At 43.9% G+C, this 16,152-nt stretch overlaps 1 protein-coding gene across 1 annotated transcript in view; it reads right to left on the reverse strand.

Annotated features, from left to right (window-relative positions):
- ZNF831 (zinc finger protein 831) overlaps nt 1–16,152 on the reverse strand; it is a 1,263,335-nt gene that overhangs the window by 1,039,771 nt on the left and 207,412 nt on the right. The gene's annotated exons all lie outside the window — the stretch shown is intronic.

The raw sequence follows: 16,152 nt of genomic DNA on the forward strand, positions 1-16,152 counted from the left end.
ACCAGTTGCTGGTGACCCGCACCTTATTATCCAAAAGCGGAATAATGTCAGTGAGAGGGGGCAAAGCGAAGGCCAAACAGCCAACGATAGACATATTTTCCAGGACCCCGACCACCCCGGCACAGACCCCCACCAGCGTGTCAGCAGAAGTCGCCCCCCTGAGAGATGACCAGGTAATCCTAGCTGCTATTACAGAATTGAAAACCTTGTGGGGATCAACGATGGCAGACTTGAAAGTGGCGCTGGAGACTAAAATAGACGCAGTGGGAATAGAAGTTAATCTATTACGGTAAGACATGAGAGAGCTCGCAGAGAGGACGACTTGTCTCGAAAGTGATGTGAAAACTAATACAGAAACTAATACCAGCAACGCTAAGGAGGTTCACATATTGAAACAGCAAGTATTCAACTTAGATAATCGAGCAGAGGAAGCCGAAGGGAGCGCGAGACATAACAACATACGTGTGGTGGGCCTTCCGGAGGGAGGGGAAGACCAAGATATAATAGACTACGTGGAGAGCATGATTATACAGGAGATTAGAGCAGGCAAGCTCTCCCAAGGATTCGCAATTGAACGCGCACATAGAGCCTTGATGAGAAGGCCGCAGCCAGGGGCCCCGCCCCATGCAATCATAGCGAAAAATCCTAAACTACAGGGACCGGGAGAAGATTCTGGAGTTCTTTAGGAAAGGAGGAACGATAAAAAGAGTGGCGTGTACCTCGACTATACCATGAAAGTGCAGAGACAATGCTACGGATATGTAGCGGTGAAAAGGAGTCTACGCACAGCTGGTCTCAAATACATGCTCCTGTATCCTGCAAGACACAAGATAATACACAAGATCAACATAAATTTCTTCAACACCCCGGAAGAAGCGACAAACTGGTTGGACGCCTGGATGATGATGAGGAACAGAAGCGACAGACACAAGATAAGTGACATGAAGCAAAGCTATGGGTAGCCGAGAAAGGGATACAGTGGGAGAGACACCTGATAGTAAATAATGGCAACCCCACAGAGTGGCATTGATTGCACAGGATGAGTAATGTTGGACGTATTGTACTGGAATATAGACGGCACAGTTAAATATTGATATTGATGTTCAAATGTGATGGCTAATGCAGGAGACATAAGAGGGACATGGCCTACCACCGGTAAATAGAGTAAGGAAAAAAGTCATTAGGGTGGAATTGCCCTGCTGAGCCCCTGAGCCTGAGATCCAGGGATGGAGCTGGGCAACAGTTGGGAGAGTTGGGGAGTTGTAGAGGGGTAGATATTGTGTTAGGGCAAGTTGGTGAGGGGGTGGGAGGAGGGGGAGAAGGGGGAGGCTGGGGCGGTGTTGGGAAGTTGAGTGTGTTATTTGTAGTTGGGGACCGAGCCTATATGAGTCTACACGTGGAAATGATTGTTTTGGATAGAAACTGCACCGGCATGAGGAAAAGAGACATACTGATAAATAATGGGAGATCTCAGAATTATTACGTGCAACGTCAGAGGGCTCAATAGCTACCTGAAGAGGAACAAGGTTATGATGTATCTGCGCAGACAAAAAATAGATATAGCGTTGATACAGGAGACTCACCTCACGCGTGAAAAGTTAGAAGTGATACGGAAAAAATGGAGGGGGACTGTGGTAGGCGCTACATATTCTGCCTATGCTAGAGGAGTGATCACATGGGTGGCGCTGCATGTCCCATTCCAGCAGCTACAATATACGGTGGAAGCAGACGGGAGGATGGTAATGATAAGAGGGCTGGTAGAAAACAGAGAAATAAGTATTATCAATACATATGCCCCGAACCAAGACACAGCAGCATATTTTAGGTCTCTATATAGTTTAAAAAAGGGTAGGTGCCTGGGAGGGGTGGTAGTCTGGGGAGGAGACTTTAATTGCACGCTGAACCCAAAAATTGATAGATCAGATAACAAAATAGATAGACCCACTCCAGCGGCCAGAGCGTTGCAGTCACTGCTGTCGGACCTTGGGTTTTGAAGATGCATGCAGAGTGCAACATATGCCATTAAGACAATATTCCCATTTCTCAGCCCCACAAAATTTGCATACTAGGGTGGATTATATGTTTGTCACGCAAGAGCTGATGTCGGAGATAACACTTACGGAATATAAAGCGAGGGTCCTATCGGACCACTCGCCGTTAGTGCTGGGATGGCAATATATCCCCCGAGAGCAAGGATACCGACTTGGCACCTCTGTGCTGAGGCGCTGAGGGACACTATATTTAGAGAAAGTCTGAGAGACGAAATAGTAAGCTATTTTGAAGGGTTAAAGGAGGGATTGTGATGGAATTGCAAGAAGCTGAAAACGAACTAGAAAAGTGCTGGGAAAGGGTGGCACCACTGAGGAAGAGAACAAAAAGATACTCAGACTGCAGCAAAAATGTGTGGGATGTTGGAAGAGATTGTGTAATCTGAACTATAAGAAGTAGATAGAGAGATTGCATGCAGGAGGGGATAAACTAGGAAGAATGCTGGCATGGCTTTATAAAAATGAAACCCCCAGACCCACAATCAAGACAATTACGAGAGATGATGGGAGCACGGTAGACACCCAAGAAGGTGTTAACCAAGAGTTTGTAGAATATTATAGGACCCTATATGGCGATAAAGTAGGACGTGATCATAGGAAAATAAATGAAACGTTAGAAGATATAGGCCTGCCACGAATTAGTGTGGAGGAACGAGAAGAACTAGATGCCCCGATCACCCTGGAAGAATTGGAGGAGGTAGTGGTGCAGTTGCCAACAAGCAAGACCCTGGGAGCTGATGGACTCCCGAGCGAATTTTACAAAAAATACAAGAATGAGGTGCTCCCCACGCTTTAAGCAATGCTAAATGAGGAGTATGACAAGGGTAGGCTTCCGGAGACCCTACGGAGGCGATAATTATACCACTCTCGAAACCCAATAAGCCTGCCAAGGAATGTGGATCATATAGACCATTGTCAATGCTAAATCAGGATAGCAAAATACTCACAGCGGTTTTGGCAAACAGGATGAGAAGAGTTATCACCAAACTCCTGACCAGACCGGGTATGTACCAGGCAGAAACATCACGAATAATCATAGGCGGCTCCATTGAGTCATTGAGTATGCGAATGAGGAAGAGGGGGAGATGGAAATTGTATCACTGGACGCTATAAAAGCCTTTGATTCAGTAAAATGGCCCTGGCTGGTGGCTGCCGTGACCAGCTATGGGATAGGGCCAGGGTACATAAGATGAGTCCAACTGTTATATAGCACGCCCCTAGCCAGGGTGAAAACGGGGGTGATAATATCAGAGAGGTGGCAATTTAGCAGGGGCACTAGACAGGGCTGCCATGGTCCCCAATGTTATATATTTTAGCTCTAGAGCCCCTAGCAATATACCTAAGGCAACAATATAATGTGATAGGTTTCGTCATAAAAGCAGAGCCACACTTAATCTCCCTATATGCAGACGACATATTGTTGTACTTACAATACCCTGAGGAAAACCTCCAATACGTGCTAGAGGTAATGGAACAATTTGCGTTACTGTCCAACATAGCAGTAAACCCCAAAAAATCATGCATGTTCCCGCTGGGCAGATATAGGGGGATCCCACTAGAGCAATTGCCTGTATTACAAATACCATGGGAGGTGGACACGTTTAGGTACCTTGGGATAGACATATGCCATACGGTGGAGGCAGAGCACCCACATAATACTGAGAGGGCGGTTAAGAGTATCGAAAGTAGCATGAAGTTCTGGGCAAAGCTTCCTTTGGCGATGATGGGAAGAGGGGCAATGTTGAAAATGGTGGTCCTGCCTAGGCTATTGCACTACTTTAGTAATATACCGCACTTGATCCCAAGGCGATTCTTTGTCCTCTTACATAGTATATGTAGAGACTTCCTATGGAGTGGGACGAGAAACAGAATCGCCCTCTGGAAGCTGCAAAACACGCATGAGAAAGGGGGGATAAAATTGCCAAATTATGAGGTTTATTACCTTGCGAGTCAATTACAATATGTAGCAAAATGGTTGTCGGAAGACACAACCTCGGAATCTAGGCTGTTTAGACCAGAATGTGCACCGTTCTTCTTACATGAAATGATGTGGTTGCCCAGAACGAATATGAAAGAGTGTCCGAAAATGATGTTGCTGGGATGGGACATATGGCATAGGCTCTGTTGTGTAATGGAGAACCCTTCCCTATGTTCCCCGCAGGTGCCACTCGTGGCGCTTGTGGGAAAAGATGGCCAACTAATGAAGATGATCAGGAAGCACTGGGAACCAGTTGGGATAGCAACGCTGGGTGATGTGTGGCAAGAGGGTAAAATTATAGAATCTGAGACTTTGGTGGAGGAAACCGGGTTACATAGAGGACAATATATCACTTACCACATGGTGAAGCGGCGGGTTAAAGAAACATGGTCAGAGGTAAAATTGGAAAGTCAACCGGACACCACCCTAGATGTGATATATGACATAGCAGAAGGAGGACATGAGATATCCAGAATATATGAGATGGTCATGTCCAAAGTGGGTAAATAACTAGCACAATTGAGACAAGTACGGGAAGAAGAGGTGGGTACCCCTATGACCGATGGGATGTGGGAGAGAGCCCAAAGATACCATAAGAAGGTGTCAAGAAATGCAAGGTTGCAGCAGATACAGCTGTATATCACCCACAGAGCGTACATAATGCCCCAAAGAATAGCTAAATTTACGAACGCAGGACGGCAAGCATGCCCTAAATGTAACGAGGATGATGCTGGGATGGTGCACATGTTTTGGGCGTGCCCAGTGATTGAAAGATTTTGGAGGGAAGTAGCAGATAGGCTGAACACAAAAGGGCTTAAGTTAATCGTAGAATCGGAATGGGCGTGCCTGTTAGGAGGGTTTCCCAGACCAAGTAAACTTAAACATGTCAGCAAACTTAAAGACCTAGCATATATACTTGTGAAACACAGAGTTGCTATGGACTGGAAGGCATGCCATGGTCCGATAATAGAAGTGTGGTGGAAAGATCTACAGAAATGGTCAGAAGCGGAAACTGCAGTATGGCAAGAAGCAAGTAACTCTAGTGGGGAGGAGGAAGCAGAAACATTGACAGCTTGGAAGCATTTAGTGGCTACGCTATTTGGGCCCACGCAAGCTTGGTCGAGTGATCGAGACTCAGTGTAAAATTTAGATGAAGGACCCTATCCGCAACGCGCAGGAACAGAAGGTGTGGAAGTATAGGCTCGGGAAGGGGAGTTGGGTTGAGGGAACAGTATATATTATCGAAGTGAAACAATATTGGAATGATGTTACATGTACTGCAAGTTTGGTTTGTATTGTTGTTAAACTAAAATAATAAAAAATGTTTAAAAAAAAAAAGATAAACACGGATAAACCAGATGGCTGGTCACATGTAATGAGAAGAAATGAAACTTACTGACACATGGTATGCCCTGCCATTGATTAAATATTGACTACAGTTTTTCCTTTAATAAAAGGAGCAGTGTGTGTCCTACAGAGTCCACCCTGGGTTCACATTAAACAGGGGGAAAAGCCCATTGGGACCCTGTAAAAATGACATTTTTGTGAAGTACATTATTTGAGCTATGTGGAAAATTTTGATTTTTGCCATTTTCATACACCTACAAATGGGAAAGTTGGCAGAGAAGTAGATCATGAAAATAAGGTTTAAATTGCAAATAGTCCAATTTTTTGCTATTTCAGCGCAGCAGAAAACTGCAAAAAATGGTAGCTCTGCTCAGGAAGGTTGTGCCGAAATAAAATGAGTATGGTCTGATCCTCTGTAAAATATAGGACCCATATTTAAATAACATTGTGGGGTTATTTGAAAGACCAAGGCATTTATTGCAGTATGAGATTTTTCAGAACAAAAGATTTAGAAACCCCCTGTCATTTTGAAATGATGTATGTATCCTCCTCCCTCAGCCTACATCATACATATCTCCCAACTTCAGTGGGCGTCTCTGTGGGAGTTGAAGGGAACGCGCTAGCCAATCCTGGCCCCGGAAATTATGACAAGGCTGCAGTGTCACTAGCCCTATAAAAGGGCAGGTTTGCATCAGAACAGGGCTTTTTGTGAATTATTCAGGGAGAGTGTAAAACAGAGAAACAGGGATGCCAGGTGTATCTAAACTCCCGTCATACCTGGAAAGCAACATTATAAATAGGGAAACAATGAGACTGGAGAAGTATATGCTTCTGTTTGGTGAAAAGGCAAAGCAATAGGACTATGATCTAGATAATCACCATAACTAAAAGAGAAGAAGGGCCAGATACTGCATCGGGCGGGTGGTGAAAGGATTCAATTCACATCCAGTAAATAATAATTGCAATACATTTATTGATTCATAAAAATTGATAAAAAATCCAGCTCTGGATTGTAAAATTGATTATAACAATTGACATGTAGATGCAAAAAAAGTAAATAAGAAGTAACGCATCAACAGAACTACATCAATTAATTCAAATCACAAAAAAAAATGTGCATCAACTATGAAAAAAACTGCAATCAACTCAAAAAAACTCCATCCATACCTCACTCATACAACATCACCTTACTTGCTCAACTAATGTAAATTAATATAGACAAAACTATAACGGTGGAGAAACAGTATATATCTCCACTGAAATCAAACAAACAATTTATTCAATTTATTCAAACAATTAGCAGAAACTAAACATAATAAATCAGAATTATAAACACAGTTAAATACTCGGATTCAAGTGACTAAACCAATTAGTCACTACCTAATACAAATAGTTCATAAATGCTATTAAATAAAAAGAAGACCCAACATGTTTCTTTCCAACTCCGTTGGTATTTAAATAAGTGGGAATTCATCAGGGGTTGGAAGGGTGGAGTCTTGAAGAGGAAAGCAATTCATGATCATTGCTGGTGCACACATTTTCTGTGCCTTAGAATTTCACCTGTGAGTGTAACAGAAGCAAATATTTAATGGGCTTAAATGGATTTACTCTAATAAACTCATCTACTCTAATAAGCTCCCCAGGAGAGAGCTGCTTCTGGACTCTTGCGACGGCTTAACCCTTGCATTGGAGACAGTGGGCCTCATTACGAGGTTGGCGGAATGGGTTCACCGGCACCGGTAATGGTGCCGGTAAACCCATTCCGCCCTATTACGAGGTTCCCTTGTGGGACCCACTCAGAATGTCTGGTCAGACCAGACATCCTTTGCGGGTCCTGCAAGGGGACCAGGGCGCTAATAACAGGCCTGTTATTAACCCCAATCCCAATGAGCCCTCAATGGGAATGGGGATTGGTTTCTTGAATGAGGAAATACCGGGTCCTGCGAGGTTGGAATGACCCGGTACTTCCTCATTCAAGGAACCCGGACACGATTTTGGAGGCAGCCATGGCGCTAATAGCACGATGGCTACCTCCAAACTCGTAATGAGGCCCAGTGACTGGGAAATAGAGAAACTAGCTGGGTCCCAACCCAGATGAGCAGAAGGAGTCTGGGTGCAGGAGAAAATCCTTGATTGAAAGCCCTTGACTAGACCTATGCTGTCCTCGGAGGAGTCCTGATGTTTTCCCTGACCAAAGCCTCCGTTGTAAGTAGATAATCCAAAGCCATCAATTGTGTGGGGAGTAACCTGCTTTTATCCCTTACCTTTGGTGTGTCAAGGAGGGGATGAAACTGGATAGTCCCTTCACACAATTTATTAAATCCATTCAAAGTAAATTCCCCATAGAAAACCACCCTCTCTGTTGAAATTGCATTATGTTGGGAGCAGCCATCCTTAAACCTTTCCATTAAAGTGTGGGGAGGGGGGAAGCGATGTAGATCGTTAGCACATTGGATTAAAGTAAATCAATTAATTCCCATATAGAAAATCACAGGATGAGTGTTATAATTTGAAACTACCAAAATGTATACCTAGTGTGTTATAGCCGGTTTAGCCCATTAAGACTTGGTTGACTATTTCTGTAATCCTTGACTTCCACATAGGGAGGGGGGGGTCCATAATCCCAAAAAGAAATAATCCACGAAACACCATCTTTCAGGTCTGTGTGAATTTCCCATTCATCCCCATTCATTTTTAATCAGAATTACCAAGTAGTGCAACTCTTCTGTGTGTGTATTGCAAAACAAAATTACCCATTCATTTTAAACCAAAATTACAAAGTATTGCATCTTGTCTGTATGTGTGTACAAAACAAAATTCCATTTTGTTCCCATTTTCCCTGACCCCAAATGATCAAGTCCTGCCTTTTTATTTTCATGTGTGTTGAAAAACGATTTTCACGTGAGTTCCTTTTCCCAACCTTGCCTTTTAAACAAAAGCTGAAAAATGATTTTTTCCCATGGTATTCCTTTCCCTAATATTGCTTTTCTAGTCACAAGCCCAAAACGATTTTCCATTGAATGGCCTTGCCAAACGGCGCCTTTTTAAATCAGCAGCCAAAGCGATTTTTCCATTGTGCTCTCACTCCCTGCACCTTGCCTTTCGATGAAAGGGGTCATATTTAATTGAGGCCTGGAGGGTGGGGGTTGGTGGGGGAAGAGTATTGTTTCAAATTAAGTCCTTACTGTGGATCTTGTATTATATTGTGAATGTATTTCATTGGTTAAATCGAAATTAAGTCTGTTGTAAGTTATTATTGCATGTTTCAAAATGTCATCTGTGTTGTTTGAATAATAGAATTATTGTTGTGATATTGGGGGTTGCCATAGCATTGGTGGCTGGTGTTAGTCTCTTTGTCAAACTTTAAATAAATAAATAAATATGTATTCTTGCTATACACTGTCATGGTTCCTAGTGCATTGGTGGCACAGGATATTTGTTGGGGTTGGGTGCAAGACGGATTGGAGGCCTCACCAAATTGAACCTGAAATAAAAGTGCTTTATTGTGCCACCACCTTGATTGGGGGGAAAGGAACTCCCTGAGTTGAGTGTGACCGCATAATAAACTGCAACAGCACGCAGCCCTGTAAGGATCATCACTTATCACCACATGAGGTGGTAACAGGCTGGCAAATGCACATGCCTCTATCCCCTGTAAGGAGGAAGGCCTCTGATGCTCACAGACCAGTGTCCATTCTGGGTACGGAATTTAAGGATTATTTGACTGTTTTGACTAGATCAATCAAATGTATTTGTCAACAGTTAGCACTATGGCGATCCAAAGAAACAACCAGCGCTGTATCTGTTTCAACGACATCACAGCCTCTTCAGTTGTCTCCTGGTGATCCCGTGTTCATTAGGAACTTCATCCGCAGGTGGAGTGAACCAAGGTACAACTGGCATTTTACCGTTGTTTATGCCACTCTGTTTGCCGTGAAGGTCTAGGAGCTGTGATAATGGGTACACCTTTCTGATGTTGGAAAGGCTCAGAATGCCACTAGCGAACACAACAGCACTACATGAGTATTGTGTAATAAGAGTGAACATAAATTTGCAAAGCAATTCACCAGCTGTCAACATATATATATATGTCCATATATATATATATATATTGATCAAATACAGTATTTCACAAATTGTTTAGTTTAACTGAATGTAGTTTTGATTTATATTACACAAGTATATTTTTCTGTTTTGGATAAATCGTCTTTTCCCCTTCCCTTTTGATCTAATAATGAAGTTACAATTGCTTCTCGATGCCCCTATTACTGATGTACTATATGCAGCTAAGAAGAGCCCAGAGAATACCATGTTTTTCTCCACATATATGTGTGTGATGCATTTTACATTGAGAATATTTTGCATTTTTACGTTTGGTTTAGGGCTTTATTTAGCATGCAATTTGATATTTTTGGCACATATAAAAGAAGGGGATGTCCAACGGAGGTGTACCATGGACAGGTGTTCATATCAGAATGGGGACAATAACACAACATTGGTTATTGACACTAATACACTAATAAATGGGAATGTGATGACACGAAAAAGAAATGTGAATATATTATCAGATGCAAAGTTATATATGCTAAAAGCGTGCATAGTAAAACGCTTTAGAAGGCAGACCAAGAACAAAAAATGCAATGAATATAGAGGATCAGGTTTTTACATAATAGTGAATGTGCAGCACCCAGAAATGAGTAACAGTTGGTACCCGGACACGAGCTTGTGGGGAAACAAAGGGTAAATGGGAGTTGTTGCATTTGCTCCTTAATACCACACGTGTCGGGAGCACCCAAGGTACTAATACCACAAGAAGTTCTGCTTTTGGATGCTCAATGTCTTGTGCATCTAGCACTATGTAGGTTGCAAAACACTTTCCAAGCACACAGCATACACCTTGTGATGATGGTCCCAGATGCACAGCAGTGTGCCTGTAATGTCAAAAGCCCACAGTGGCTACAAAGACCATACATGCAGTTGCAAGGACTGAAGATTGTGGCAAACTGGTGGGAAGAGACTGTGATGAGCTGTATGGCGGGAGGACTCATCAGATTCAGAGGGTAAAGGATGCATGTCAAGAGTACTGGGGGAAGCACGTGGCAAAACTAACATGGATTGAAGCAAAGGAGAACCCAGTGAAGGTGCAGAAACAAGTAGAATATCAACTGTGCTTCTATCTCTGTTGGTACCAATGACAAGTGTAATGTGACAATGAACATTCCAGACCTCAAGAAAACAACAGCAGCAGTGATGGATACGTACTGGGTCTGTGGTCAGCAGGCGTTCCTGCGCCTTCCACCATCATGGAGGGGCATATGTTTGCTGACCACGCTGCTATCTGTCAAAAAATTCAGCTCAATTGCTTTACGAAATACCCAATCAATATAGACTGTACAATAAAGAAGAGAAATGTTTTGCCTCTCTGTTATTGCCAGGGATACAAGCAATGGTCAATGCCAAATGGCTGCAAATCATCAGATGGGAACTAATACAGTTGGTAAATGACACTGAACAAGGATTCAATGTGATCAAGGTTGAATTGACAGCCATCCGGTTAATGACATTGCAGAACCGGTATGTGCTCGATCTGCTCACTGCCATGGAAGGGGGTGTTTGTAAAGAAAATAGGAGAATCCTGCTGTACTTACGTACCTCCAAATGATACCGAAATGGGTCCCTCACACAGATAATAGAGGCCGTACACACCCTGGGAGAACAAATGTAGACAGAAGCAGGGATTCATAAGAGTGATTGGTTTGATGATCTCTTCTAGCGGGTACTGTTGCGGATGGGAGCAGTTGTGATGATACTAGTACCACTGGTGGTGTTCGTGTTGGTGATCATCTGTACTTGCCAAATGGGACTTTGATGCTGTGCTAAAGCGATCCCTAATAGTGTGATGATGATGGTTTCAATTGGGGTAAGCAGTGCACCTCGCAGTCCACAACATGGACAGGTACAAACAGAGGACCCAAATATGCCTGCATGGTGAGAACAGAGCAAATAATTGACCCCCTGGAACAGTTACTACGGCACCACCTAATCCCAAAAATTATGAGGAGCACTGGGTTGACTTAGAAGGAGATGGGGGTTGTATGTATCTTACTTGCACCTCGGACAAGTACGCTCAAGCAGGGTGAGGTTTGCAGTCAGTATGTAGAGTGTGGGTGCCCAAGATAGGAACATGGAGGTACGAGGAGACTGAGAGGCTGGCAAGGGAGTTTGTTAATATAAAATTAACAAAAAGCAGGGAATGTTGGCGAGCGGAGGTGCCTGGCTCCTCAGCGATTTAGGACAAGATGATTGTAGAAGGAGTTGTGTCAGGGAGCTGGAAGAATGGAGGGGGGCCACCTGTAGAGGCTGGATTGTAGTAGAAACATATTGAATTCTGGTATTAATATAACACGTGTAGTCAGACCCCATTTTAGAAGTTGGACGCTATTTTGAAATTGAGGCCTAGTGCCATCCCTATGCCAATATGCTTAATTCTGTTCGGAGAGGGTATGAAATTTAGGACTGCATTGGGAAAGTTGTGGAAGCACTGGTGTGTCTGCGATTGGAGCAGGGTTCCACGTAGTTCTGACGAAGTTATCACAACCTCAAAAGTATCTGCCTCGCTCATGTCCTTGGTACCAGGTGCACTGTAGATTGATGATGGAAGAGGAAGATCCCTACGTGAAAGGAGGTGGACAGAAGAGGCTGGGACCAATCGTCTGGCATCCCGTATGGAGCAGGCAATATTTGTATAGGGTCGCACCAACCAGTTACATGGATTTGTAACCTATGTAATGTACGTCACTTGTGATGTTATGTTTCCTTAAAACCCATTGCTTATGCTGCTTGTGTAAGAGCACTCCGTGGCAGCACAGTTCTTTGCTGGCACATACTTGTATCATTGTGAGATTAAACCTCGTTCTCCTTGCAAGATTTGTGATGGGCAGTTTTTTCTAGTGGGTTGTATTGGTTCTAGTGTGAGCATTGAGGGGTTACTCTACAACGAGCATACACAAGCTGAGAAAGAGAAGGATGGTTGCGGCAGTCCGCAGTAGACCTCAAACAGATAGAAGAAAGCCAAATTGTGTAAAACCAAGAAGAGGCGAGAGATAGACAGCAACATCCAAGTAGGAGATACCATTATAGTGAAACAAAGACAATGCAGAAAAACTAATAGCAAGTTCCTTAAGGTCAGAATGTCTGTGACCCAGAGGAAATGTACCATGTCTACAGCAGAAAGAGAAGGACACAGTCTCACGAGAAACAGAAGCTATTTCAAGAAAGTCCCAAAAATAGAAGTGGAAGACCTCCCACCATCCAGAGTAGACCGACGTACTGGTCAAGCCTACACAGTAGAGGCAGGAGAAGATCCACAAGAGACCGGATTGTCATGCAGCAAGACAATACGAATGTGGGATAAGCAAGGTGCACGTGCCAGAAAGAGGGGAGGCACACAAGGCAACTCATTAAAGAACTGTAAGGCAAACAAAATAAGGACAGTGGGCGATGCTGTGTTCCCTGAACCTGTAGCAGGGAGTGGAGATGTGTCTCTGCAGGGGAGGGAACCCAAGGATAGCAGATAGGGCACTGAGTATAAAAGGAGGGAGATGTCGAGGAGGACTTTCACTTTCTCTTTTGGTGTTTGACAGAGTGTGGCGGCGAGCCTGCACTTTATAGTGTTAAAGAAGGGTATAAAGATTAAACTATCTTAGATCCAGTCTCCAAATGGTTTCTTCTGCCAAGGCCAACAGTGAGTGAGGAAGAAATAGGATTCTGTATTAGAAGGTAAAGGATTCGATTGGGTGATGTTGTGGTGGCTCTGGTGGAAGGTGATAGTGTATTACAGACGACAGTGTTGTGAGGAGGTGTAAATGGAAGAGTGGAACATGATGGTGCAGTGGCAGTGAATTGGGATGGTAGTGAAGTGACAAAAGATGGGAAGTTCATGGGTGGATAATGGGGTGGCATAATGGCAAAGGGAGTTTAAGGAGTGGTTCGTTGTGGGTTTTCTTGGATATAGAATGGGGAGTAGGCTAGGGGCTAGTGGAGATTCTGATGGGGTGGATAGAGTTGGCGAGTGTGATGCTTGTGGGCTGTGGAGTGATGAAGAGGTGGAGTAGCGTTCGGCAAAGGTTGGAAAGTCTGGTGGTGTGACATGAAGACGTGAAGGGCATGTGTCATTGGAGCAGTGGGTACACTGAAGTGTGATAGGGTGTGCGGTATATTGAGGTGATTGGAAATATGGTATGTGGTTAGAACTGTGAGGATGTTATGTGATGTGATGAGGCATGTGGTATGTGGAACAAGCAGACATATTTTCATTGTGGGTGAAGTGTGGATCTACAGATGGCATATATGTCGGGGAATATGGTGATGTGGAGTGTGAAAGTGTATTTAATGGTGGGAAGTGTCAAAGGGCTGTGGGAAGTCTGAAGTGTGGCTGTAGGTGTGTGGTCTCCTGAGTTGTGTGTACCAATGTGTATATATGGCATTTGAAGAGGAACATGGTATGTTGAGTTGTGTGATAAAAGGGTGTGTTGAAGTTGGATATCTGCTAATGTGGAGCTTAGTGTTTCTTGGGGGGTGCTATTATGTGCTGGGAAGTGTGGGTTGATGTACGTGAAGGAACAAGAGGATCTGAACGTTGTACAGTGTTACATTGTGTGTATGTATATAGAATGTATCTGGGTTTCTTGTGTAGACCTTAGCACTACCTTCATGCCTCTTGATCCTATATGGAGCATGAAAGCAGTGAGAGATGCCTGTTGTGGATCGGAATGTGTCAGAAAGGATGTGGAGTAGATATGAATTGTAGCCAGTGTGGTCTTAAGAGAGTATGGTTGATTTGTGGTTAGATATGGAGTTCTGGTGTGGTTTATGTGGTGGCAATGATATTTATCGAGTTATGTGGGTGCCGGCTCTGCGTGATGTGAAGTGTGGATGTGGATCGGAGGGTGATTACGTGTGTTTGTCAGCCTGTGCGCAAATATCTGAAGTGTAATCAGATTCCTTGGATGGTGGCTACAGAGAATTTTGTGATGTGGGTAATGCGATGATGGGGTTTGTAGTTGTATAGTTATACATGGACCTGGTGGGTGGAGAGCATGTTGTAGTGTGAAACATATTTGGTGGTGTGGTGTATAGTTGTGTGGTATTGTGTAATGGTGGGAAGAGATATGTGGTTGCGGTTCTTGTGGCTGTGAAGATTGTGGGACATTTGGAAGAGAAGGTTGGTGCACAGTGTGGTTGTGTAGGACTAAATAGAGTTATAGTTTACTTGCCAGTTGAGAGTGCAGGTGACATTGACATCATGAATTAGGCTACGATACGCTTGTGTGTGGCTGGATAAGAAGAGTTGTGGTGAGCATGTTGAGTTGGGGGGAACGTATGGCACGCCTGTCTGGACTATGTGATGATGAGGTGTAGGTTGCTGTATGGGTGTGTGTGATGTGAAGTGTGGATGTGAATCTGAAGGTGTTTCAAGAGTGCTGTGTAGCTGTATACAAGAATCTGAAGTGTGCCCTGGTGGGCAGGGCTCTGCTTGGTGACTGTGGCGCATGTTTGGAAGTGCAGCTTGTGAGGTAGTGTGCTGTGCATTTATATAGAGATGTGTGACTGTGGGTGAATGTGGGGAATGATGTGACATACAGCTCATGAGGTTATGTGGTGTGTAATTGTAAGGTGAAGTGTAATTGAGGGGAATGGTCATTTGGAAGGCTGGGATGGAAGCGGCAGGATGTGCAGTCGTGGAAGTTGCTGTTGGGTGTGATTGGGTAAGACCTAATAGAGGATGCCATCATTGATGTGTTCCATGTGGTGTTTGTGGTTGAGGGAGGGTGTGTGTGTGGTGAGCAATATTCGTATGTGTTAGTGAAGATAGTTACAGGAGTTTTGACAGAAGAGAAGGGAAGGCGGGGGGGGGGGTCATAGAGACTAGCAAGGTCTGCTTGTGGTCTTCTGGAGGGGGTTTAATACACTGGGCATTATCTTTACCAAAGAAATTAGGGAATAGTCAGGTTTTAAGAGATTTTTCTGAAAGCTGGGGGGTTTGGAGCGGCTCTGAGGGAGGTAGTGATTTCATGCCTTGAAACCCTTGTGCATAGGCGTGTTATAAATGCCATATCATATCATATCAAATACTGCTGCTAAGACCAAGAACCGGCATCCTTTCACCCATTTCTCCTTCAAGTGTGGTGCCGCCAGGAGGATGGCGTTTCCTGATCTGGGCAGCCATCCGTGCTGTTTTTAAAAGCAGTAGAAGCTCTTTATCAAGCACCCTATAACCGAAATGGTGTATTAGCTGGCATCTCCCATTGTTGGTAATGGTACAGTTCCAGTTAAAGAAAAGGTAGATGCAGGGTCGGATTGGCCCCTCAGCCTTTTGGCACGTAGCCAGGCCGAAATCGTCCCTGGAGAGTGGGGGCCAGTTCTCCTGGGTCGTTATGGAGATTTTTTTTCTTTTTTTTAAAACAATACCTTTTTTCTTTTCTCCAAAAAGCCTTTCAGCCTTCTTAGGTCGATAAATGAGTACCAACACAGGTTGGGTGATATTGTATGTATTTATGGTAGTGTACTTAGGAACAATGCTATGTGAGGCCACTTCCTGTTTTGTCAAGGGGTGAAAGGTTGTGTTTCATCGCTTCCTGGGATGTCACTTTGGGGTGGGGTCAAATGACATCACTTCTGGTGATGCCATCAGAGGTCAAGGGTCGTGAGGCAAGGGGTGGGTAACTTTTTTGAGGCAAGTGGTGGGACACTTTTTTTGGGTGACCAGGCCTATTTCTT

This window comes from Ambystoma mexicanum, chromosome 3p (assembly GCF_040938575.1).
Source record: "Ambystoma mexicanum isolate Mex_15411 chromosome 3p, UKY_AmexF1_1, whole genome shotgun sequence".
NCBI lineage: Eukaryota > Metazoa > Chordata > Amphibia > Caudata > Ambystomatidae > Ambystoma > Ambystoma mexicanum.